The sequence below is a fragment of the Rhineura floridana genome, chromosome 12 (assembly GCF_030035675.1).
Source record: "Rhineura floridana isolate rRhiFlo1 chromosome 12, rRhiFlo1.hap2, whole genome shotgun sequence".
Taxonomy (NCBI): domain Eukaryota; kingdom Metazoa; phylum Chordata; class Lepidosauria; order Squamata; family Rhineuridae; genus Rhineura; species Rhineura floridana.
This window is the reverse complement of record NC_084491.1, coordinates 28,187,869-28,215,213: the sequence shown is the minus strand read 5'-3', so window position 1 is coordinate 28,215,213 and position 27,345 is coordinate 28,187,869. Positions and strand designations below refer to the sequence as shown.

The 27,345-nt window shown below is 45.4% G+C and overlaps 1 long non-coding RNA gene across 1 annotated transcript in view; it reads left to right on the top strand.

Moving 5' to 3' along the window:
• The window catches only part of LOC133368427 (uncharacterized), a 37,453-nt gene continuing 10,108 nt past the window's right edge, over positions 1–27,345 (top strand). Inside the window, exon 1 of the long non-coding RNA XR_009758637.1 lies at positions 1–75. This is a non-coding gene — a long non-coding RNA (uncharacterized LOC133368427). The remainder of the gene's footprint in view (positions 76–27,345) is intronic.

Here is a 27,345-nt window from a genome sequence, read left to right as displayed (position 1 = left end):
CAGCCATTTCTACATAAAGATGCCTCTGCTTCAGTACCAGTGAAATGCAATGGGGAGGGAGGATCTCTTCTCAATGTAAGTGGTAGCAAACTAGCAAGTGGCTGTCTGAAAGCTTGGTTTGTGGCATTTATAATGATTTCCCCCCCCCCAGATGTGGGCTCTTTGCACTTTCTCATCTTGGCATTTTCTTTTTCAAATCTGCCTTTTGCCTTCCAGTGAAGACCTATTCAGGCATTGTTGCAAGCTGCAACATCCACATCTGTGGAGGGTGGCAGGGTGGTGCAGGGGGCCAGGGACAAGTGTGCTAGCTGTGCCCGTGAATTACTGTCACCCTCCGCAAGTTCAAAGGTGAGCGTCTCAGGTGGGGAGCCTGTTTCTACTTTTTCTGATTGTCTGTGGCTCTACATTATGCTGAAGCCTCCACAGGTACAGGAGGGTTCCATGCTGTTGACAGTTCCCCTTGAATTCATGAATAGTACAAGGTACGGGGACAGAGCTAACACGCTCCTAAACCCCCCCCCCCACACACACATGCAGACTTTCCAGTTTGGAACATAGAAAGCTGCCTTATACTGAGTCAGACCACTGGCCCATCTAGCTTGGCAATGTCGACACTGACTGGCAGTGGCTCTCCAAGGTTTCAGGCAGGAGTCTCTCTCAGCCCTACCAGGCGATGGCAGGGACTGAACCTGGGATCTTCTGCGTGCAAGGCAGATGCTCTGCCACTGAGCTACTGCCCTTCCCCGTTGCAATAATGACTGATCAGAGCTAGAGAGGGGTTTTGTTTTTTGTGTTTTTTTTGCAACAGATAAATTTATGACTGGCAAAATCTGGCCATGGGGTTGTTTGGGGAAAGGAAATTGTTCTCGGTGCCTCCCTCTTCCCCTTTCTTTCCCCACTGAGCCATGTTACACGCTGAACCACACCCTTCCCAAACGGCACAGCCACCGATTGAGGAGTTCATGTTGTAGGAGGAACTGAAAAAGAGAAGTTTGAAATGTGGGTGTGATGAGAAACCCCGTCCGGTTTTGGATGGCAAGCATGGAGCTCTGCTTCTTGGCTGAGGGGAAATGGACCTGGCGGCCCTCTTCATTAATAGCAACCAAATTTTGTTTCATCATTCCCAAGCTTTTCTACTGAATAAACATTCAGCCCAGGAGTAAAGGATTGGATACTGAAAAACTGAAGATTCCAATCCTTTCTTGTTAATTCATTTGCAGCGAATCAAGGGTACAGTGAATACAATAATTAGTGGCTAGTTGTTGTTGTTGTTATTAGTAGCAGTTGTAGTAGTAGCAGTCACTGTATTAGTAGTAGTAGTAGTAGTAGAATTTTTATCCCAATCGCCAACCACAAAGGGCTCCCAGAGCAGCTTAAAAATATCATTGAGAAGTAGGAATGAGGGAGAGATTCAATTTTGTTTGCATGTTCATGAGCAGCTACCCAACTCACACTTCTCAAACCCAATATTATGTATTTATTTATTTATGAAATTTATATCCCGCCCTTCCTCCTAGGAGGCCAACGTGCAAACAAAAACGCAATTATCCTCCACAATCTGCACATCTCTAAATCTTGCGGTGCACTTCTCCAACCACTTTGTAGAAAAATGCATATATTAGGGGATAGTGTGCATTACAATGCACATATTAGTGAACTTAACATACCAAAATGCATTTTATTAGGAGAAATTGTTTGCAAAAATGTGTCTATTTGTTAAAACCTGCAGACAAAAATGTGTATCTTAGGAGAAATTCACACTGAAATGCTGACAAATGAAATAGCAAATTAAAATGTGGAGAACTGAATTTAAGGTCTGAAAAATGAGAAGCCAAAACTGACAGATCTGTCCATCCTTAATGAGAAGACAGTCTCTGCCCACAGGCTTACAATCTTAAACAGGAGTGGGAAAGTGGATCTGGCTGGCAGCACAGATCCAGATCTCCCCCCCCCATCCTGCAGGCCACTTTAACAGGTGGGAAAGGCTGCCCACCTGTCAGTCACCAGGCATCATATGACATCAGGTGTTTCACCTTCAAAGGAAGAATTGGGAAGACATTCCAAGCCTCATATTCCACACCCTGGCTCATCTTCCCTTGCATGGAGTAGGTACAAGGGAGTGTTTGGTGAGTTCTGGTCTCTGCAGTTTTCCTGAGGCAACAATGAAGCCTGATCTGACCTTTGGATGAATTTAGAACCACCTCCAAAACCATCTGCAAGGAGCTGGTTATCTTCTGGCAGGCAAGTCCATGTGGAAAGAGTTCGCTGACTGCAGCGGTCAAAGTCAAAGGCAAGATAGTTTCCTTAGAGTTCCAGAAAAAGGAGAAAGCAAATCCAGGCTCTCAGCTACTTCTCAGCTTCTCCCTGAATTTCAGGGGAAATGCCTTCTCCAAGTGCAAATGCTTGTGTCATGTCTCATCAAGTTGAAGCTATTTAGCTTCATTTACCTTCATTTGTCACTCAACAAGGTCCCTGAGAATGCTGAATGACTGTCACAAGGATGGCTTGGCTCTAAAACACTTTGATCTAAACTATGGAGGTTGGGAGAGTAATTGAGACTGGAGGAGCTAGATGATAATCAGAATGTCAAACAGTCTGGGTTCTGTCTCTTTTAAACCTCTGTGTGTGTTTGTGTGTGGGGAGTATTGACTGACCTATTACCCCTTCTTTTCCCTCTTGTTCCAAGCAGAGCAGGCCTTTCTCACTGTGACAGACATAAGAAACCTGTGCCCCTCCACGTTCATAATTCCTGATCATTGGCCATGCTGGCTGGGGCTGATGGGAGATGGAGTCCAGCAACATCTAGCCCTCCAGATGTTGTTGGACTCCGTCTCCCATCAGCCCCAGCCAGCATGGCCAATGATCAGGAATTATGAATGCTGTAGTCCAACAACATCTGAAAAGTCACAGGTTCTCCATCTCTGTCCTATGAGCTCCTGGTTTGGCCAAAGGGGATTCAACGTTTCTTATCTTATCCCTTATTTTTTAAAAAAGTTGCAAATTGGAGAACTGAATTAAATATTAGAAAAATGAGAAACTGAGAGAACTGAAATTGACAGATCTTTCCATCTCTGATCTCAGTATAACATGCACCCAAGTGAAGGGTCTCAAGGTCACACACAAGGTCATACATCCCCTCTGTTGTGAGATCAGTTCCAGTTTTATGGAGTAGAGGATCCTTTATAGTATATATTTTTTACAAAGTGGGGTGTCAAGCATTCACTCTGGAGTTAATAGAAAAATATGCAGGTGAGGGATGAGGAAGGAAATTGGGACCTATAACTGGAGGGTGATGTTTTGTGATGAATCTTGAAGAAAAAGAAACCTTGAGGGATTGGTGCCAGAAAATATGATTCATAGCCTGAAGAACGGACTTGTTTGACAGGAGAAAAATTGAGTATTGCTGTATATAGCTCATTCCAAATTGGAACTGGGTGGAATTAAAACCACATTTCATCAGAGTTCAGACACAGACCGGTACAAAAGATTGCTCACATAGCCAAACTATAAAAGCCCCTTTAGAGGGGCTGAGTCCATCCAAGTCATACTTTTTCCTGAAATATTCATCCCTTTCACTCAAAGGGGGATTTGTGGGGTCACTGAGCTGTGGTGTAGTGGTAAATTTTGAAGTGCAGGAACTGATCATCACAGTCCCCATAGCCATGCCTCCAAGGAGAGTTCAAAAATGCAAGCAGTAGTAGCTTTGTACCTGGTGTTGCTTGAAAATTCTAAGAAATCAAAAAATTAGTACACTTTTGAAAAGTTCAGTCCACCACCTGGATTCAAAATGGTGTCCAATTGTGTCCAAATATAGGTTAAAACATAATCCTTGATCTCAGGAACTGTCATGCAAAATTTAGTTATGGTATCTGAAGAGGTAACCAAATGGATGGTGAACAAACTACTTTCCAAAATATATACAGTAGTAGATGCCCAATTATTTAGGATCAGCATTATTGCAATCCTATACATAGTTTCCTGGGAGTCAGTGCCATTGAATTCAGGGTGGGTACTTCTGATTGCGTTGAGCTTTTAACAAGACCTTCAGCCAACTGAAATGCAACTTTTAGTTTTCAATTAGAAATGCAAATGAATGTTACTATTTAAACTGCTATCATGAAGCAGGAACCCCATCAAAGAAAAGGAAAGAAGTATCCAGCCTCTGCTTGGTTCTTTTCCTTATTTCTTGGCTTCCTCTATTCTGCCCCAAACAAACTTGAAAGCCTCATTATCACCTCATCAATTTGCCAGAGCAAAAGAAGGTCTATCAATTCCCCTGGTGCTCCAGCAGATGAAGTCATTACTCCTGCTCTGGAGGGGAAAAAAAGTCCTGGAGCTGTGTTCTTCTGTGACCCCACCACCACCACATCACAGTCTCTGAGAGGATAAAACTGAACCTTACTGAAACTTACAATCCTTTTTAATTTATTCTTTCAATTGTTTGGGTCTGTCACAAATGTTAATTTTATAGGCAAATCATTACCATGCAATTTTTGCCCTATTAATGACCTCCATTCCTCCTTATTATTTCATCTTTTGTTTATCTCCTCGCATATCGGAAGCTCACCACTAAGGATGGATGAATCTGTCAGTTTCGGTTCTCTTTGTTTCTCATTTTTCAGATCTGAAATTCAGTTCTCCACATTTCTGCAGCAATTTTAGTTAAAGTAATACTCATGAAAATTCACCAGCATTTTAACAAGAATTTCTCTTAGTAAACACATTTTTATGCAGTTTTGACTGATACACACATTTTTGTAAAGCTGTTTCCCCCAGTAAATGCAGGTTTGTATGTCATTTTCACTATCTGCTTTTATATGCACACATTATACTAGTATATGCATTTTTGTGCACACACTTGGCTGGAGAATGGCACTGCAAAATTTGAAGATGTGCACATTTCTAAGGATGGCTGTCTTTCAGTTCACACTTGCTTTGGAAAGTGTGAATTTGGTAAATTTGCCTTTAAATGTGAATCACATTTCTCCATCTCTAGAAGCAAACACTCAAACAGGCAATCAAAGGATGCAGGAGTTAAACTGGTAGATTCCATGCTATGTCACAAAGGAAAGGCTCCAAGTGAGGAGTTTCTACACTCAAGTAATGAGAAAAGAACCTTCAACGCAGCCTGCATCCATTTTGGTAGATTGCAAACATAGGTTGTTGACTTCATTGTTCATCCACCTCTGATGGATGTGGAAGGTATCTGAGACCTGGTCATTGTTCCCTTTCTTCTTTTATTGACAGCAGGAGCCAGTAAGTATAGTAAATGAAAAACAACATTTAGAATCTCCAAGGGGAAGTACAATAGGTTCTTGGAAATATAAGCTGATCTCCAGCTGATCAGCAGCCAAATGGGCTCTTCCAACTGTTCCATGTCACACAGAGAGGTGGATTCATGCACTCTTTTAAAAATAATTTTCATTTTTTTTAAAAAAAAAATCCTTTGTTCTCTGCTTGCCAAGGCCCAGATGTGGGATGATGGGGCCTTCAACAAAAATGTGAAGGGAGATCAAGGGGGTGGCTTCAGATTTTCTCCCATCTGTTTCAAGGCTTCCATAAAGGCACCCTCCCCCCAACTCTGACCTATTCATCCATTCTGAGACCAACAATGTTGTCAAAGGGTGAAATTCACTTTGGGGATAAAAGGGGGTGGCTCAAATGACCTCAGGAAGACTACACTCTACGTGTCAGTTTGCAGATTAAAAAGAAAAAATAGAGCAAAGGTCCCCAAGAGAAGAGGATGTGATCAGAACATAGTAACTCCTATCAACCCAGGAAACGTTTGGAAAGCAGAGAAGATTTTGCAACCTGGCAGCAAACTTTTATGTGGGAAAACGTGACTCCCCACATCTTTTTTCTTTTTCAATTTTGGTTAAAGGCAGCCACAGGAAATGGGGAATTTGGATCACAGACACGGCATTGGGGGAAGGAAATTTAACTCTTTGCTCCCACCTTTACATTTCCCTGACTCAAGTTGCCTCCAAAAGCCACGATCAGTGGTGGAGAGGGGGAGAGGTACTTTTGTCTTGTTGCTTCTCTGTGGCTGAGAAGTTTCACAGAACAGTTTACATAGGAAAATGACATAGGGGAAGGGTTAAACCAGGGCTGGGTAACCTCTTTGCCCCCAAGGGCAACCAGCAGTGGTGGATGGGTGCTCAGGGGCTTCAAGACAGTGTACATGACTGGAGGTAGACAGGGCTGGTGCTGGCATTAGGTGGGACCATTGGCCCACCTAGTTTACTTTTGTCTACACTGAGTATTTAGGAATCTAGGAAGCTGCCTTATATACTGTGTGAGACCATTGGTCTATCTAGCTCAATATTGTCTACACTGACTGGCAGCTAGGGATGGAATGTTCTGTCAGCTTCGGTTCTCTCAGTTTCTCATTTTTCTAATCGTAAATTTGGTTCTCCACATTTCTGTGGCAATTTGCAATTTTTTTAAAAAAAAATCCTCATGAAAATTCTTCAGTGTTTTAGCTCATATTTCTGTTAATAAATACATTTTTGTATGCAGTTTTGACTAATGTACACATTTTTGCAAACAATTTATCCTAATAAAATGCATTCTTGAATGTTATTCTCACCAATGTATTCATTTTTATGCACACTTCTGGAAACATTGCTTGGTTGGAGAACGGCATTGCAAAATTCGGATTAAGGATGGGCAAGAATTTCTATTCAATTCGCATTTGAAGCTAAATCTATTAAATTTGCACTTCCCAAAACAACATGAGAACCAAAACATAGCTGTCCTTCAAAATTCGCACATCTTTGAATGTATGATGCAGTTCGTCAACCAAAGTATTTACAAAAGTGCATGTATTAGAGCAGCCTTTCCCAACTAGTGGGCCACCAGATCTTGTTGGACCACAATTCCCATCTTTTCTGACCATTGGCAATGCTAGCTGAGGCTGATGGGAGTTGTGGTCCAACAACACCTGGTGGCCCACTAGTTGGGAAAGGCTGTATTAGAGGAAAGTGTATAGCAAAGTGGGGAGGAGAGCCTGGCTGGGAGTCCAGAGCCTGTGAGTTCAAATCCCCGCTCATGTCTCCTGGGTGTCAAGGGCCAGCTAAAGATCACCCCGCAGTGAGTGGCTCAGGGGTTACATGCCCTGCCACCTGTGCAGCAGTGGGCAAGCTGCATAGTTCCAAGGAGCCCAGTTGCCCCCCAACTGGCAGTTGCGGACAAGAAAGGGGCTGGCTTGTGCAGCTGTGGCAAGCTGAGCAGGCCCTAGCCAGCTGGGAAGGACTAGCCTCAGAGGGAGGCAATGGTAAACCCCCTCTGAATACCGCTTACCATGAAATCCCTATTCATAGGGTAGCCATAAGTCGGGATCGACTTGAAGGCAGTCCATTTTCATTTTCCAGAGGAAAGTGTGCATAAAAATGAATATATGAGTGAAAATAACATGCAAACTTACATTATATGACGAGAAACTGTTTGCAAAAATATGTATATTAGTCAAAACTGTCTACAAAAAAGTGATTATTAGGGGAAATGCACACTAAAATGCTGGAGAATTTTCACGAGGATTTCTTAAAACAAAAATTTGCAAATTGTTGCAGAAATGTGGAGAACTGAATTTCAGATTGGAAATAAATCAGAGACAGAGAACTGAAATTGACAGATCTCTCCATTCCTAATTCAGATAAGTGTGGATTTCGAAGGATGGCTGTATTTCAATTCTCATATTGTTTCAGAAAGTGTGGATATATTCAGATTTAAATGTGAACGGAATCAAATTTCTTCCCCAACCCTACTGGAAGCAACTCTCCAGGGTTTCAGATAGGGAGTCTGACTAACTGAACATGCCAGGGATTGAACCTGTGACCTTCTGCAAGCAATGCATATACTCTACCTCTGAGCTATGGGGAACCGCTTTCAGCCTAAGGGCCACATTCTGTCATGGGCAGCCTATGTGGGGCCACATGCCAGTGGAGGTGGGAAGCATGCACAGAATGTGACTCATGGGCTACATTCCAGCCATACAATCCCAGCCACATAAAAGTCAGAGGTTTCAACACCTGCAAATTCGGACACCATTAGCCACCATCACACATCTCCCCAGGCAAGCAAGGGCCATTATTTCAGTTCAAGGACACCTTCCAACCAGGCAAAATTACTCAAGGAGGGCACAGAGCAGGGACAGTGAGGGCCATGGCCTAGGGAGGGGGCATGGTCTAGGAAGAGTTCTGAGGGCTGACAGAGAGTGCTACATTTGATCCCTGGGAAATGTAGCCGTGTGTCCTATTTTACAGAGAACAGTCTTCTGTTTTGAAGAACTGTCAGAGGACAGCCCTCTGTTTAAAGATGTCCTCTGTCTAAGGGGTGTCCAGTCAAAGTCTGGTTTAAAGATCAGATACTATAAAAAGGAAAAATGTGAGCGTTGACGCTGAAGTTAGCAGCAGCTGGTTGGCAGACTGAGCAGGCAGGCACACAAGTCACCTGGTACCTTCCCCACTTTGGTGAGATGGATTGTGTTTCTATTGAAATGATACTCAACATTTCTCAATGTGCGCCTATGCATAACAATGACCATATGCACATTTTAAAGCAAATTGGTGTCTTCTTTTGTGCTCTGTTTTGGCAAAGCAATGCCACCTTTTTTGGCAGGGTATTACTGGCCACCCTATCCCTGGGCCTGAGGTTCCCCATTCTTACCCCAGTAGAAAAGGTAGAGATGGAGAGGGTGGCAATGATTCTAGCTTGGTGGAAGAGTGGAGGGGGCAGGACAAAAGGAAGTGCACGTACATGTACACATGTGAATATTGTGTGTATGGGGGTCAAAATGGGAGGCAAAAGAACTTGTAAGTGGTCTTCATCCACTGTGTTTTTGTGCATTATGTACCTTATGGCACGTGTGTGTGTGTGTTTGTGTGTATGCAGTGATGGCTGGTGGCGCTATGTCAGTGGGGCAATGGAATCCCCTCCAGGTTTTAGTCCAACTTTCAAGGAGCTGTCCAAGGAGCTTCAACCTGTGCTAGCCACATGCAGCACTGCTTCTGTTCTGCTGCCATTTGGCTTTTGACAAAAATGATGTTATTAAGTTTGCTGACCACTGTGATGAAATTTTGTGTAATTAATTAGTTATCATTCCATTATTCCATGGTGTTCATTCCAATGCAAAGGAAATATAATGCAAATGGAAAAACAGTCATCAATTACTTATCATTTGCAGACTGAAAACAACAATGTCAGGGGAATACCAATAATATTTGCTGGATTGAGTTCCATTCCGGGCGTGGGATGAATAATTTATTTTATTTTATTTATTTAATTACATTTCTAGACCGCCCTATAGCAGAAAGCTCTCAGGGCGGTGTACAACAAATAAAATCACAATTAAAATATGAGCAAGTGTGAAAAATATAACATGATAAAAATCCGAAATAGAATTGCCATTGAGTTTATAAATTAAAATCCATATTAGGTTTAAAATTAAATTTAAAATGTTTAAAAAGCCTGGGCGAAAAGGTAGGTTTTTACCTGGTGCCGAAAAGATAACAAAGAAGGCGCCAGGCGTATCTCGTCTGGGAGGGCATTCCATAGTTCGGGGGCCACCACCGAGAAGGCCCTAGATCTAGTTGTTGATCTAGAGAACATCAGCAATTTTTTACTCCATTTCCATTTCTGATGGAATTTTCCAACACACACACACATCTGGCTCCAGCAGTGGCCCAGGTGGCGCACTGGCAGAGGGCCCAGGGGTGCAGAGGGGCATCTCACTGGCCCCAGTGGAATGGGACCTGCTGCTTATTGCCAACCCTATCCTATTCTAATGCACAGGAAGTGTTTGTTCCCCTGCTAGTTTCTCTTTTTATCCGATTAACAAGGGTGGAGGGAAAATTGAGGGGTTAATACCATCGAGATGAAAAGCTAAGCCCAGGGCCGGTTCTAAAGGGCGGCCAGGTGGGGCACTGGCCAAAGGGCCCCTGGAGCTACAGGAGGCCCTCCGCTCTCCTTCCGCAATTTGCAGAAGCATCCACGGACCGCCATCCCCCCGCTGCCCCCTGCTTTACCTACCTTTCCATTGTTTTTTGCGGCGTGCAGATTTTCCATCAATTAAGACGGCGGCCGAGATTTCCTTAAGGGGCTGAAGCCTCTGCTGCCATCTTTGCTGATGGTACGCATGCGTGCTACACAAGCACATTGCTGCCATCAACAAAGATGGTGGTAGAGGCTTCAACCCCTTAGGGAAACCTTGGTCGTCATCTTGATTGATTGGAAACCTGCGTGCACCGCAAAAAATGACGGAAAGGTAGGTGAAGCGTGGGGCTAGCGGGGGGATGGTGGGCGGCATGGAAGCTCCTGTCTTGCAGTCCGTGGATGCTTAAGTTCCGTGGATCATGGAGGGGGAGCAGAGAGGCCCAGGGCAGGCTGGTACCCAAGGGCCCCAGCATGCCTGGGGCAGGCCCTGACTAAGCCCACAGGGTCTCCTCAACTTGGCTGTGCTGGTGTTCAGATTGTTTAGGTGAGTTGCCTCCTGATCTCTGTGATATTAACCCCTTAAATGCCCTCCAGCAGATGGGCAGACGGAAAGAGCAGCGGCAGCAGCTCTGAGCCAGGCTGGATCATGAAGGAGCTAAGGAGAAAGAGGAGGCTTCCTTGCATGGTGTGCTCTCCTGCAGGGCAAGCAGTAGGGACTCAGTGGCGGCAGCAGGGCTCCAGAGCCATGGCAGGAATGCCCCCAATGCTCTTACAGGCAGAGGTTTGGCAGTCTCTCTCTCTTTCCTGCCCGATTCCTCTGTCACCCCCATCTTTCTGTTCAGGTTTTGTTTTACTTTAAAAGGGTGAGGCCAAGAGGGAGGAGGTGTGCGGTTGGAGCAGGAAAGCAAGTGGGCAAGGGGCCCTCTGATAGCCTTTGCTCATGAGCCCCCAGAAACTTGGAGCCGACCCCCCCACATGAATGTGTGTGTGTGTGCACATGTGTCCTTGCCTGTGCATTTTGTTCATGTTGGGTGGAAGAAACAAGTATAGCTCCTTCTCTCTGCCACCTCTGATTTCTGCATTCCAACTCATTGTTCCATAAAGCTCTGGGGTCTACCATTAGCTCCAGTCCAACAACCTATTACATTAGCAGTGGGGTCGTGAACTGCTTCTGTGTGAGTGTCGGTAACCCCTCTGGTTTCAAATCCTGATACCATTAGCCACACCTGGCCCTGGCTGTTTAAAATAACGCAGCTCACAACTCTTGGCCAGCTAATTATGAGTTAAAAGCTTTCGCTCTCTCTAGTATCGAGGCATGGAGGGAATGCACACCTGCCAATGTCTGAAAATGTCTTGGTTTTTGCTCCTTTCCTTGACACCGTAGTTCCTGCCTCCTGGAAGCAAAGCAAATAAAGCCAGGTCAGACATTCTAACGTTTGGATTCACAACATTCCTAACGTTATGCTACAAGTAAAAACCATAAAAATACTTTGTGTCGGCATATTTTATGGCTAAGAAAATCCACTGAGGTCTTTTCATTCTGCTCTGCCTTCAAGTTCTGAGATGCCTGGCCATTTGTTCCATGTTCATTAAATGGCTCACATTTTCATTAACCTACCATGCAGTGCAACTGAATCCCTTCTTACGGACAACCTGGCCAATTTCTGGAGCTCTGAGATTAGTCAGGCTGTAGACACAATCATTCCTGAGCACTGTCTCCTTCTCTGGATGGAGCTCATTAAATCCTTTGTTCCACCAAGCAGCTGGGAAACAATGAAGCAGATAGGACAATGGCTAGGATGCGGGTGAAGGAAAACTTGAAGCAGACCCATTCAATCAGCTCACCTTAAAGCAGTGGTGGGGAACTTGTTGCCCTCCAGATATTTTTAGATTACACCTCCCATCATCCCTGACTATTAGCCATGCTGGCTCAGGCTGATGGTAGCTAGAATCTAACCACATCTGGAGGACTGACGGATCCACATCCCTGATGAAGATGTTAAACAACACAGGGAAGAAGATGGAGCCATGCACATCCCAGAAGCCAAAGGCATGTGGTAGAACAAGACTCTTTCAGTATCACTTTCAGACACAGTGGTAGGATTGGAGCCACAATAACACCATGATATAGAGCACATAGTTATCAGTGGCTATTAACCTAGATGTCTATGTTCTATTTCCACTGACAGAGGCAGTATGCTTCTGAATACCAATTGCTGGAAACCTAAAACCAGGATCTGAGGCTATTTCCATAATTAAGAGAGAACCTCATTAGCAGTAACTGTGATGTAACACAAAACCATGGTGGTTTAACACAAAACCACAGGGCAGGGGGATTCTTGTGAGATAGGGGAAGGGCCACGGAATGATCCTTCAGCCTCCTTGCATTCTTGTAGCCTTGCAGTCTTGGTTAAGATAATTGTATTTTGTTTTATTGTGATCTGCCCTGGGATCATTTGGCAAAGGGTAGATACTACTACTATTACTACCAACAACAACAACAACAAAGGGAGTGCTACAGTTGCACTAGTTCTATATGCCTGCATTTTACCAGCTGGTGGCACTTATCATGGTTCCCCACCACCCTAAGGTTTGGTTGGTCTCCACAGGGATCAAGCCATTAATATGGCAGGCCCTGCCCTGTAGAACTCCCTACCGCTAGCAGTTTGGCAGGAACCACCCCTCCCTTCTTTCAAGAGTCTCTTGAAAACTGAACTTTTAAGACAGACCTTTTAACATGATTTTTATTGCAATGTTTATTGATGCTTTTATTATTGTTTTTAAGGATTTTTGTATTGGTTATTAAATTGTATTGTGTCATTGTATGTTGTAAGCCTCCTTGATGAAAAGTGCAGCTTATAAATACTTTAAGTAAATAAATAAACGATAAATAAACAGCACAGAAGATAGAAATTCAATGGGTACCACTTTCCCCAAAGCTTCATCTTCATAATGAGGGAAACTGCACCTTATGAATTCTGGTCTGTGAAGCTGTTGAGAACATAGTTCTCTCCAGACCTGAAGATTTCAACTTCTAGCCTAATCTTTGATTTCTCCACCTCTGCCAATCCTCCTACCTCCTGCTTAGTGTAACATCTAGCCTGATGAAGAGTTCTAAAGAACTCAAAACCTTCACATAGTTTTTGTGATATTTTCAGGGGTGTAGTCATCCAGGGTCTCAGGGGGTCTTACACTCCTTACTTTTTGGGGAGCCGTGTCCCAGCAGGGTCCCTGTGTCTCCAGCATCCTACAAGCCAATCAACATGAAAGGGGAGTCAGTCACCGAGAAGAGTCTTCTAACATGCTTCCTTGCTGTTTGCTGCTGATTGGAGCCCATCAGAATGAAAGGAGGTGAGTCAGCCACTGAGAAGACTCTTCTCTTTCATGCTGATTGGATCCTAAGGATGTCTGTTAATGTGAGATTAGGCATTCACAAGGCTCTCATTCTCAATCCAGCAGCAAAAAAAAAAAAAAAAAAAAGATGGCAAGGATGTGGCTACTAGCATGAAGTGTTCCTGCACTTTTGCATTTGCCGCTATACTACTGGATATTTTGCTTGGTCCTAAATAAGTAATATTGTCCAACTTCGGGGGAGGGGTTCTTGTGGACTAACACACGTGCATAATAACAGTAGCAGTAGCAGTAGTAATAATAGTAGTAGTCTAGATAGAAAGGAAGTGTCAAATCTGTGTGTGCAGAGCTTCAACTTGGATGCACCATGCAGACATATAGTTGCAATGATGGGTCTGGAAACCACTCTCCGGTTTCTAGATCTGTTAAACCTATTTGATACTTTTAGCAAATAATATTCATGGCACAAAACAAGCTACTTGGATCATGCACAGCCTGCAGCTTTTACTTTTTACCTCTTTAACCCATAAACCTGGTGCTTGGAGTGAAGAAAAAGGACGAATGAACGAAAGGGGAAATGCCAAGCCTATTTCTAATAACAAGAACTGTGGCTTTCAAAAGGGGAAAAAAACAGAAATAAGGTTTAAACAACAAACTGTCCATTCGGGGCAACTGAGTGCCCAAGTCAGCGTACCTATGTCATTAAGAAAAAAATGAATACAACCCTCTAGATCAGCCAGAGAGAGAAGGTCTAGTCTGTCCCGCACATTTCCTTTTTGCAGTTAAGTCTGGTGCATCTGGCAGTTATATTATGTGTGTAACATACCCCACAACCAGTACTAATAAGGCAAAGGTGATGTGTGTGTGTGTGTGTGTGTGTGTGTGTGTGTGTGAGAGAGAGAGAGAGAGAGAGAGATCCACCTAAACGTAAGACTATATATGGAGAAGGGTGAGTTGAAGTAGACTTCCCTCTGACTGGAAATTGACCTGGCTGATTTTTCCTTTTTCCAGTGAAAGCTCCAGGGCCCCTCTGAATTCACTCTGCTGAACAGACACCAGATCAGACCAGCATGTGGAATCTGGTCTTTTTCTTCTACAGTTACAGACGTTTTCAGAAGGGTTTCTTCCACTTCTAAAAATAACTCTAAAAGGTTATTAGTACTATTATTACTACTACTCATAATAATAATAATAATACTTGGAAAGGAAAATAGGTCATATCCAATTGTCCTACTCAGAGGAGACCCAGTGAAATTAATGGACCCAAGTTAGCCATGTCATTAATTTCATAGGTCTACTCTGAGTAGCATTAACATTACCATCCAACATCAACAATAGCAATAACAATGGAAAGATGATACTGCTTAGGAAAAGAAGAGGTATTTGGTCAGTGAAACAATGAGCAAGTTCTCCTATGAATATTCAGCTGGGTGCAATAGAAGGAGAGGAGAGACACCAAGTTCAACTTGGACCAACTGCTATCTGGATCTTTCCCTGCCAAAGCTGCTTCCATCCACAGCCATTCTACCTGGTTACTATGGCCCCATTCACTCAATACATTTATTCCACTATTATTCCACTTTAAACAGTCATGGCTCCACCCAAAGAACCCTGGGAAGTATAATTTGTTGAAGGGTGCTGAGGGTTGTTAGGAGACCCCTATTCTCTTCACAGATCCACAATTCCCAGAATTCCCTGAGAACAGGGATTGATTGTTAAACCAGTTAGGGAATTGTGGCTCTCTGAGGGGAACAGGGATCTCCTAACAACTCTCAGCATCCTTCAACAAACTACACTTCCCAGGATTCTTTGGGGTAAACCATGACTGTTCATAGTGGAATAAATGTACAGTGTGAATGTGGCCTAAGTAATTTCATTGGGTAATTGTATGAAATTTGTACATGAAGCTCACTGGGTGATCTTCGGCCAGTCACTGCCTCTCAGCCTCAGAGGAAGTCAATGCTAAACTCCCTCTGAAGACCGCTTACCATGAAAACCCTATTCATAGTGTCACCAAAAGTTGGGATCGACTTGAAGGCAATCCATTTTCATAATATGCTTATCTTCCTAATTCCCCTGCCCAAATATCTTTTTTGTTACATATCATTTCTCTTAGATTGTAAGTCCTTATTGTAACCTGCAACTCACCTTGCAGTAACTAAGCAAGCAACGATGGTAGTATTAGTAGTAACAGTGATTCTTACTATTGCTTTTCCTGTCATGCTGTCTTACTGTGCGCAGTGACATCACTTTTCTCAGCTTAAGCAGACCCTTAATGGGGAACCGGCGGCCTTCCAGATGATGTTGGGCTATGACACCCATCCTCCCTAACCTTTGGCTATGCTGGCTGGGGCTGATGGGAGCTAGAGCCCAACCACAACTGAAGGGTCACAGGATCCCCACCCTTGATTTAAACATGTAAGGTGGTAGTCCTGTACAGAGTTACTTGGGAGTAGGGATGGGTGAGAATTTTGATTCAGTTTGCATTTCAAGCAGAATTTATCAAATTCACAATTTCCAAAACAACATGAGAACTGAAACACAGCCATCCTTCAAAATTTGCATTTATTAGAATTTTAGGATGCAGTTCGTCAAATAAACAACATTTACAAAAATGTATATATTTGAGGAAAGTGTTCATAAAAATGAATACATGAGTGGAAATAACATGCAAAAAGGCATGACATGATGAGAAATGGCTTGCAAAATGTGTACCTTTGTCAAAACTGCCTACAAAAATGTGTTTATTCGTAGAAAGTCGCACTAAAATGGTGGAGAATTTGCATGAGGATTTAAAAAAAAAATTTCACAGATTGCTGTAGAAGTGTAGAGAACTGAATTTAACATTGGAAAAATGAGAAGCTGAGAGAACCGTATCAGACAGATCTTTCCATCCCTAATTGGGAGTAAGCTGTACTGAACACAATGGGACTTAGAAGTAAATGCAGCACAATCATACAATGTTTACTCAGAAGTAACATTGTAGGATTGTGCTGCAGGAGTCCTGGGGGAGGGGAGTACAAGATCTGCCTTGGTCTGAACCTCTCGCAATCGTATATCCTTGAAAAACAACCTCGTTTTTACAGTGAAAAGGACAGAGGATGTTTTGTTGGGCTTTGCAATGGGAGAGTAATTATTTGGAGGTATGAAGGGAGGGACTGGCTGTGCAAGACCAGGTGTCTGTCCGCAGCTGTTAATAGGCCTCATTCCTGGTGGGCTCCCTCAGCTGCAGAAAAGAGGCTTCTTGCTTTTCTTCGTGTTAAATCAGTCCCCCTGCCACCCTTTTCACCTCTTAAGATTCCTGCCATGGGCTATGCGGTGCGAAATGAAGCCTGATCTTTTACTAGAGGAAGGGAGAGGGCACAGAGGTTGCATTCCAAGGGCGTTGCTGCAGGCTGCAGGTGGAAGGCCATGTAACTGACAACTCCGAAATGGGATGGGGCAACAGGAGGCCCAGGCCACCCATTTGGGTTGTTATAGACAGCTCACCTGAGCGATGGTGCATAGTGATTTGCCACTGATTGCCTCCCAAGGGCTGGCTGCCTCTGAAGGCTTAAAGTGAGAGTGAAGAAGTGCACTGATCCTTTCTGTAGGAAAAGGCCTTATCACACAGTGATCCCTAAGTTTCATGCACTCCCACATTGTCATCAAGGGGTCTTTGGGACAGACTTGACCAGCGCATGTTAGAACAGGGGCAGCCAATGTGGCGTCCTCTGATGTTTGCTGGATTCTGGCTCTCATTACCCCTAGCCAGCATGGCCAGTGGCTAGAGCAGAGATTATGGGAGTTGCAGTCCAGCAGCATCTGGGAGGGCACTGCATTTATCCATCCATTAGGGTCACATGATGATGCCACTTCTAGCTCCACATCTATGATCCAGAAGGACTAGAAGCCGACAGCTAGCTATTCTGATTATTGTGTGTAATTCAGTGAGGTAACTAAAATGGGAAAGAGTCTCTCTGTAATGTTTACAAAGCCTCACTAGATGAATTCCCTCCATTGTGTTTCTCCATTCCTGCTCCAGATTCCAGCGGCCACAGGAGGGTGCATGGAAACTTAATTTATGAAGGCAAGTCACATGATGTGCAGAAGGTCCACGTTCAGTCCCCAGCATCTCTGGGTGGGCTGGGAGAGACCTCTCCAGGGTTTCATACAGTGGACATTCCTAGCCCTACCTAGAGATGCCAGGCATAGAAACTGGGACCTTTTGCATGCAAAGCGGATGCTCTGCCATTGAACTGTGGCCTTTCTCACTTAATCCCGAGTTGTATAACTTTGAATGGGGCACAGAAGGTACACGCAGAAGGTTTTTTGAAAAGTTTTTGTCCTTCTAGCTCTTCATCTATGATCCAGGACGACTGGAAGTGGGCCTTAGGTATCCAAGTAGTTCCGTAATTCTGTGCAGTGGAGTAATGATATTTAATTCACTTCCTTTTCATAAATGATGGTGCAAATAGGGATTAACCATCAAATAAATACCCTTGAGTGGCTACGATGAGCCCAGCTACCCTGCTTAATGGTGAACAAAGCATGATTCAGTAGCTAATGCATTTGGAAACCACTTTTGGCCAGGAGAAAAGAAAAGAAGGAAGAGTGGAGAACTGTAGATGATCCTGGCAGGAAAGTGGCCCTGTTAGAAATGAGCCATTGTTCCCTTCCTCATTAAGCGATGACAAGAGGCCCGATGAGTAGGCTCAGTGGCAGCTTGAAGAGAGCTCCCCACTGAGAACATGAGGGCTTCCTATGGTTCCCTTTGCAGCTTTGGTCTTGAGCTTCAGGCCCTAGACGGCCAGTTTCGAAACTGTTTGCTTTGACTCTTGGCTCGCCTTGTTTTAATTTTGTCACCTTTGTGGGAATGAATTTCTCCCCAGAGTTCATGTGATTTATAACTCAGACTGAGTTGCAGTGACACCTGCTAAAAAGGCGTGGTAAAAAGCCAGATTGCCATGGGATATTTTAATGAGGAAGAGAGACCCACGCCTAAAGATGGGCAAATCTGCCTATTTCCAGCCTGCATCAAGCTTTTGCATATGTTTGATCCATAATTCTGTTCCATTTTGCTTCTTCATTAATTGGTTTTTTTAAAAAAAGCACTTAAATGTACATTTTCTCTCAAGACGTGTGTTTAAATGTGACTTTCGATACACTTAAACTGTCAAGAACTTGTGTTGCAATGTCGGAAGAAGGGTGAGATATGGTGGATAGCTAAATTCCAATCCAGACATTAGTCCAAGAAGTGCAAACCCAGTCATTTTGTACTGGAATCAGCAACGGTCAAATTTCTCCAGGATCCCCACCCACATTTCCTACATATGACTGTCTTGCTCAGATGAAAGACTCTCTCTTTTATGTGGCTTGGCCTCATGAACACTCTGCTCCGCTAGTATATATTCAGGCAAATATCTTTAAATTTAACATTTTACACCCAAGTCCTATAGATCTATTAGAGCAGAAACATTTTCTTTTAGGAGCCCAACCTGTTGACTGCAGGAATGGTGCTGGGACATGCAAGAGGGAGAGAGGTAAACAGGCTCCCCTGCTGCCCCCTTTACATGAGGGTAATCATGCGGCAGAGGGATGGAGAGAATTGGTGAATAGGACTAATGTTTTTTGAAAAATCCAAAATCACCAGCTAATCATTAGGAGCATAGGAAATTGCCTTATATCCTGAGGTGGCTCACCAGCTGAGGTGGAGGCACTATACTAGCTTCCTGGCAGCTGGGTCACACTTGTTCACTGGAAGGCTGAGGTGACAGCAACTCCCCCCTCAAAGCCAAGCCCCCTTCTAAGATTATACAACCTTCTAATAGTATAGAATAATCTGGCCGGCTTTGAATACTGCTTTCTGCTTCTCTATCACTGTCACCATTTAACTGTCCTTTCTCACAGTCAGAGATTTTGCTTGGATTCAGTGTCTACATGTTTATCTCCTGCTGCTACCAAACTGCTTGATAATGTACATGGGATGCTCTCATCAGGATTCACTGACTGTTCTTTTGCAGTTACAGAATTCTCGCTCTCCGCAACTTGTCTTAGCTTTTTGAAGTAGGAATTAATAAAGGCTTGCTTGCCATTGTCACTAATTGGGAAACTTCTCAGTGGCCAACACACTCCCCTTTCATGCTGATTGGCTGATTGACCAGTGATTCCCAACCTGGGTGCCATGAACCCCAGGGGGCCCACAAAGTAATCCAGAGGGGGCCGCGAACAGTAAAGAAATGAATTATTTATTAGGTTTTTTTTTTTTTTTTAAAGTCTTCATTCCCTGGATGCTGCCTGCTCCCCACTGCCACTGCGGACTACACCTCCCCCTTGCTCCAAATAAGAGGGGAGGACTGTTGCTGAAGTGTCAAAGCATCTTTCAGGCATGCTGAGGGCAGGTGTCTGCCTATAAAACATGTGGCAGACGCCAAAGGAGGCTGAGGGTGGACGTACCAAGAAGAAGAGGGGATTACTATCACTGACTCCTGTCTCCTCGTACTCTCGTCTCCTCGCTGCTGATGACGCCCTTGCTCAGAACGAGAGGAGAGGGCTTTTCGTGAAGCAAAAGAAGCAAGGCTGCAAGGAAAGGCTGCTTTCTCCCTTCCTGGCAGCCAGCCTGCCTGTCTTTCTTGGCTCCTGCTTCATTGCCACCTCCTTTTGAAAATTATTCTTATTTGCGAGGATGCCCAGATCTCATCTTTGGCCCAGAAGGAGCCAAGGGGCAGTGAGGATGATCAGGACTTGCTCACCCCCCATCTCTGAAGCTAAGTGTGTGTGCCAGCATTCCCCCTTTCTTCCACCTACATTCCACCACCCCCATTCTCTCTCTCCAAGGCGCTGCGGCAGTTGAGGGCTTCCCCCCCTCCCATGTGCCTGAATACATGCATACCTGCAGATGCTTGCAGGAGAGGCGGGAGTGTTTGTGAGTGTGCATGCACTGGCCTGTCTTCTGCTCCACTCTCATTCCCCAAGTGCATGCTAACCAAGTAATCCGTTCTGATGATCATCCCAAGGCCTAAAAGCACTAACCCCCCTCCTCAACCTATCCAATCTTTTGTCTTCACAATGTAGCATCCCCACCACTACCACATTGTTGCTTCTTGATTATTATTATTTCTTAAAAGCTTGGCAGGTTGGCTGAGGCTGGGATCCACTTACGGCAGCTGAAATGGATTTATTTATTTATTTTTTATTGCGTTTCTATCCCACCTTTCCTCCAATTGCTCAAGATGGTGCACATGGTCCCCTCCTTTCCATTTTAGCCTTGCACAGACCCTGTGAGATAGGTCAGGTTCAGAGACTGTGTCTGGTCCAAGGTCACCCAGTGGGCTTCATGGCTGGGTGGGGATTTGAACCTGGATCTTAGTCCAACACTGTAACCCACTAGCGTTGGGTGAGAGGACTGTACATCTTCAGGCTGTGTGGGGGAGGGGTATGCCAATTTGATTGGACCTTTGCATTAAGAAAAGAAAGCAACACCTCCTTGTCTCCAGGGAGCTTTCAATGGGAAGGGATATTTGGAGATGTGATCTTGCCACACACCATTTCCCCCCCCCAATTAATAGTGACTAAAATTACAATTCGCAGGGGGGGGAGTCATGAAATGTTTAGAGCTTACAAAGGGGGTCCCATACTCATAAAGATTGTGAAGCAGTGGTTTAGACTTCAAGGAGTCCCGTTTGAGCCAAAAGCAAGATCTTTTAACTCTGCAGGAGTATCAGAAAGTTTGGAAACAGTGCTGATGTTTTCTATGACCCTCCCTCCCCCCCATGAGCAGGAATGCAGGGAAACAGAGCAGGCTCATCAGCTGCACAAAGCAGAGGAGGAGGATGAGCTGGGCCTGGCGCTATTATGTCAACACTTGTGTGATAGGGAAGGCTTCCTCTTAGCTGTCCGTCACTCATCCCTGAGCAATTTAGCTGCCATCATGCTCTGTGTTTCTGTCAGACGGGGAGGCAGATCAGGCTTTGAAAGAAAGGGGCAGGGGGATGTCACATGACCGAAATGATACACTGGGGGCTTTGTTCCAGCCTTCCTCTTGGGTCACAGTTGGGATCCAGCAGTCCAAATATGGGAGAAGAGCAAAAGAGAGGAGGTTGCAAGATCCGAGTAGCCTTTTAGCCATCCCAGCAACGAGCAATTATGACTTACCACGTGCAGCCCTTGAATGCTGTCTACTTGTTAACTTGTTGATTAAACAGCAGTTTTAACATATCCTACACGCTGCCTGAATTCATTCTTCTAGCTGGTAGTCCCAACTGCTGGGGAATCAATTGTATTGTTCTCTTCTTGGGCCTTGACCAGCTTGGCAGGCTAATGTGGCCACAGTCTGTCTTCAGCCATGACAAGAGCTGTCAGCATGAAACTACCTGCATGCAAGAATGAATTAGGTGATGCCAAGGACTCTGCATCACCTCAGCCTCTTTGGGAAACTCTCCTGGCCTTGTACCCCTTGGGAACAAAGATTGATAAAGAGCTGGGATTAGGAGTTGTGGAGCCTGAGAATTAGCACTGTCTGAGGAGTGAGGCACACAGGCTTTGGCCAGGGTAGGCCTTGGGCTTCTTGTCTCAGGAAAAATGGTCACCTGTTTCACAAAAGAAGAAAGCCTCATGAAGCTGGAGAGCAGATTTCGGCAGAGCACTACTCGGTAGGTTTGCCAGGTCTCCGGTTTTCTGCCGGAGTCTCCAGCAAAAGTGGGCCGTCTCCGGCCTCCAGCCATATGTGGTGTGAAGAGGCTGATCTCCGGCTTTTGGACGTCCCCCTCAGGCATGCATGTGTGATTGACACGCATGGCTGCTGGGTGGGAGGAGCAGCCGCGATGGGTGTTTCTGGCTGCGGTTTGCATCGCGGCCGATAGAGCAGTTTGGAATCTCGTTTGGAAGCAGAAAGCTGCGGGTGGCAGGAGCTGGAGCAGGTTGGACTGCGGCTGATTGCAGAGAGAGAGAGAGAGGCCTGAGAGAGAGAGAGAGAGAGAGAGAGAGGCCTGAGAGAGAGAGAGAGAGAGGCCTGAGAGAGAGGGGGGGCTGAGAGAGAGAGAGGCCTGAGAGAAGAGAGGCCTGAGAGAGAGAGAGAGAGAGAGAGGCCTGAGAGGCCAGAGAGAGAGGCCAGAGAGAGAGAGAGAGAGGCCAGAGAGAGAGAGAGGCCTGAGAGGCCAGAGAGAGAGAGAGAGAGGCCTGAGAGAGAGAGAGAGAGAGAGGCCTGAGAGAGAGAGAGAGAGAGAGGCCTGAGAGAGAGAGAGAGAGAGGCCTGAGAGAGAGGGGGGGCTGAGAGAGAGAGAGGCCTGAGAGAAGAGAGGCCTGAGAGAGAGAGAGAGAGAGAGAGGCCTGAGAGGCCAGAGAGAGAGGCCAGAGAGAGAGAGAGAGAGGCCAGAGAGAGAGAGAGGCCTGAGAGGCCAGAGAGAGAGAGAGGCCTGAGAGAGAGAGAGGCCTGAGAAGCCTGAGAGAGAGAGAGAGAGGCCTGAGAGAGAGAGAGAGAGAGAGGCCTGAGAGAGAGAGGGGGGCTGAGAGAGAGAGAGAGAGAGAGAGAGAGGCCTGAGAGGCGAGGCCAGAGAGAGAGGCCTGAGAGGCCAGAGAGAGAGAGAGGCCTGAGAGATGGGGCTCAGCAGTCTCTGGCCATCACCACACCTTGGGGGAGGAAATTCCATCACACACACACACTCTCACACCCTGGGCCCCCCCTCTTTCTTTTCTGATTGTGGAAAGCTGGTGGTTCCATGTCTGCCACTCCTCCTTGGATTGTTGAAAACCAAATGTTTAAATAAGCAAAATGTATAGCAGGATGAGGTTGCCATGTGATTTTTCCAGCTGGGTTTGTGTGTGTATGGAACTTCAGCAGGTGAACAGACCCGTCCCCTCATCTCTGTGACAATGAAAGTTCTACGTCTTGAATTTCTGGCTGCCACCCAAAGAAAGCTGGCAGCCCCGGGAACAGGTGGGTGCAGAGTGGGTCTTAAAATAAAGAAAGAATCTTGCAGATGGAAGGCAGGGAAAACCAGGCCAGGTTCCCCAGGAACAATGTCTGTTTCCTAATCCCTGTCCCTGATAAATCACAGTTTCCATTTTAAGCATCACTTGTGTTGGAATTGTGGAAATGCAACTCGATTTGGGTGTTTCCATGTCTGGAGGGAGACAGAGAGGAGACCTCCAGGTTGCTAGGCCGTGCCTTTCCTTTGGTCATATGCTCATCTTCCTTCCTGAAAACTGATACCTCTTAGGAATGCTGACCACACCTTCCAACTCTCTCCTTCCTGCTTCTTCGCTGTCTGTTGAAGAGAAGAGATGTCTTTGCTTTGTCTCTCTCACCTGCAGCATGAGGGCAAAGGCCATGTCAGGTCCATGAACCTCCAATGCAGGTAGTTTACTAGAACTAGAATCCCTTTCCTATCTATTGTGTATTTCCTTCAATGAAGCAAGCTGTTCCTTATTTTACTAAGTCTGAATCCTCAGTTATTGCTGCAGCGTAAAAGTCTGCTACTTCACAGGGAAAGTCTCTCTCTCTCTCTCTCTCTCTCTCTCTCTCTCTCTCACACACACACACACACACACACACACACACACACACATCAGCGCTGGGTCTGCTCTTGATCCCAAACCTAACTCTGCTAACAAGTTTCTAGTCGTTTTTCAGCATTGAGTTGCCTCCACTCAAGACTCTGGAAGTTAAACCTCTCAGTGTGTGTGCAAAGCCCCCCGCAGCAGAGTAGGAAGCCTCTTTTTGTCTGTCAAGAGCCATTGACCACCAGCAGCCAAATCAACCTGAGGCCCCAGCTGGCTTTGTCTGTGGGTCAGTGGCCTGAGGAGATGCCTTGGGTCAGCTGCCAGCTTGCCCAATGTGCACTTTCAAAATTCTCCTCAAGCAGAGACTGCCCAGTGCTGAACACCCTCCCGCCTGAGAAGAGCCTGTGGAGCAGGTGATATTGGGGGACCTGCAGGCCAGAGCCCATCCCCCCCTTTTAAATCAAGGGAAGATGGCCGTAACTCAGTGGTAGAGAACATGGACAGTCGCTGCCAGTCGCTGTAGACAGTGCTGATGCTGAACCAGATGGACTAATGGCCTAACTCAGTATAAAGCAGCTCCCTGTTTAAATCACCCTTCATTCAGAACCATAAGGACTAGAATCTTACTTTATTTTTAGGGAAACTGTTGCACATGCAGAAGGGCCCAGGTTCAGTCCTCAGCGGCATCTCCAGGTAGGGCTGAGAGACACCCCTGCCTGAAGCCCTGAGAGCCGCTGCCAGTGCAGACAGCACTGGGCTAGAGAGCACCCATGGGTCTGCATCCAACATTCCTGGGTAAATGAAGCGGATCCTCGCATCTGGTCCAATCCTGCCTCAGGCCAGGGCTCGGAGTCTTAGTTTGCCTTGGCCACCCTGCTTCATCCGCCCGTGCTGGGAGCTGCACAGCAGGAGTTGGGCCCATCTGTTCTCCTGGTACTTTTCAGTAGTTTTCAGGTTCCCTTAAGGACATAAGAACATCTAGTTCCTCACCCCAACCGTAATAGGAAGCCTGCAAGCAGAACCCTTCAGGGAGGAAGGGCGGGATATCAGTTTAATAGATAAATAAAATAAATAAGCGCAACTGGCCTTCAGAGGCATATTGCCTCCAAATGTTAATGCAGCTTCAAATAGCATTTGCCTTTTTTGCAGCCACATCACACTGTTGGCTCATATTCAGTTTGTGATCAACAACAATCCCAAGATCCTTCTTGCATGTAGTATTGCTGAGCCAAGTATCCCCGATCTTAATAACTGCATTTGGTTTCTTTTTCCTAGGTGTAGAATTTTACACTTATCCCTGTTAAATTTCATTCTGCTGTTTTTAGCCCAATGCTCCAGCCTATTAAGATCTCTTTGAATTTTGTTTCTGTCTTCCAGGGAATTAGGTATTCCTCCAAATTTTGCATCATCTACAAGTTTGATAAGCATTTCCTGCCCCTCCTCATCCAAGTCATTAATCATGTTGAAGAGCACTGGGTCCAAGACAAAGCCCTATAGTAGCCCGCTAGTTACCCCCCCCAGGTTGAGAAGAAACCATTGATTAGCACTCTGAATATGATTGTGTAGCCAACTGTGGATCCACCCAATAGCTGTTCCATCCAGTCCACATTCAGCTAGCTTGCTAATCAGAATATCATGTGGCATTTTGTCAAAAGCTTTGCTAAAGTTGAAATATATTGTGTCCACAGCATTCCCACAGTCTATCAGGGAGGTTTGTTGTTGTTGTTATGTGCCTTCAAGTCGATTATAACTTATAGCGACCCTATGAATCAGTGACCTCCAAGAGCATCTGTCATGAACCACCCTGTTCACATCTTGTAAGTTCAGGTGTGTGGCTTCCTGTATGGAATCAATCCATCTCTTGTTTGGCCTTCCTCTTTTTCTATTCCCTTCTGTTTTTCGCAGCATTATTGTCTTTTCTAGTGAATCATGTCTTCTCATGATGTGTCCAAAGTATGATAACCTCAGTTTCATCATTTTAGCTTCTAGTGATAGTTCTGGTTTAATTTGTTCAGACACCCAATTATTTGTTTGTTTTGCCTAGAATGCCCTCCCTTGTCCTTAACATGGCTGCAACCATATCTACTCAGAAGTAAGTCCTATTGAGTTCTATGGGGCTTAGTTCCTTAATAAGCATGCTTACAGTTGCTGCCTTCAGGGGCATCTATCTGTGCTCCCATCTAACGTCTCTGCAACACTAAGCTCCTTTCTTCCAATAATGGGCTGGCCTGAGGGCACGTAAACCCTTCTTCCCAGAAGCAAGTAAGCTAGATTAAATGTTCCCTAAAGGCGTTGAACTGTGACCTGGCAGACCAGGGTTTGAATCCCCACACAGCCATGAAGCTCCCTGGGTGACCTTGGGCCAGTCACTGCCTCTCAGACTCAGAGGAAGGCAATAGTAAACCACCACTGTCTGAGTACTGCTTACCATGAAGACCCTATCTGGGATCAACTTGAAGGCAGTCCATTTCCATTTTGCATCACCCTAAGCTTGTGAGAAAGAATGACCTTGTCACTTCAGATGGACCTAGGAACACCCTATTTTAGGTAAGATTTCTATTTTAATCTCCAGAGAATTTTTTTTGAATGGTATGCTCCAAGCAACTGTGGTTGATACAATGTATCATGTTTAATGATATCACTAGGGCCTGCCCCTGATGTCACTAGGGCCCGCCCCCTGATGTCACTAGGGCCCGCCCCCTGATGTCACTAGGGCCCGCCCCCTGATGTCACTAGGGCCCGCCCCTGATGTCACTAGGGCCCGCCCCCATTTTCTCAGGTTTTTGGATGGTTCCGACCTGGCAACCCTACTACTCGGCAGTCCTTGAGGGTCATTTTAAGAATTGCGCATGTTCATATGTAAATGACAATACCGATACACTGCCTAGGGCCAGCACCAGTCTGTAGTGGGACCTTGGAAACCAGACTGCAGGAGTCCTCAGTGGCAGCACTAGGAGCTTAAATGGGTCCAAGCTGTATTGTGGATTAGTGCACAGCACACACATACTTGCCATCGCCCAAGATGGTGGGGGGCATGTTGATGCCTCAGTGTCATATTGGGTGATGGTAAGTGTGTGCTTACAGTGTGCTGATGCGCTGCCATGGCATAGCAGGATGTTATGCAGCCAGCTCGTGCTGGCAGCAGGGCCTGGGAGGATGGCTACCGCTCTGCAATCAGTGTCAGCATTGGGTGAAGGACATATGCTCACAACCTGATGCTGGTGCAGATCGCAGAGCAGGAGCTACACCCTCCCAAACTCAGCAGCAGGAGCCCCTGTCAACACCAGGGGCCGTTGGCCAGTGCCCAACCTGGCTGCCTGCTGGAGCAAGGCCTAACATTGGCTCATATTTTTTTCTTGTGTTTTTTTTGTAAAGATTTGTGTAAGAGCTAATTACTCCATTATTATTATTCCCTCACCCAGGGCTTTCACTGGATTTTTATGTGACTTTTATTATTTCAGACCAAGATAATCTGGTGACAGTGAGGCCTGCAAAATTTCTAGCAGATGCCACTACGGTGCCTGCTCTCTGAGTCTTGATTTGTACAGTTGTTAATTTTGCAATTTCATCAGTTCAGTTGTG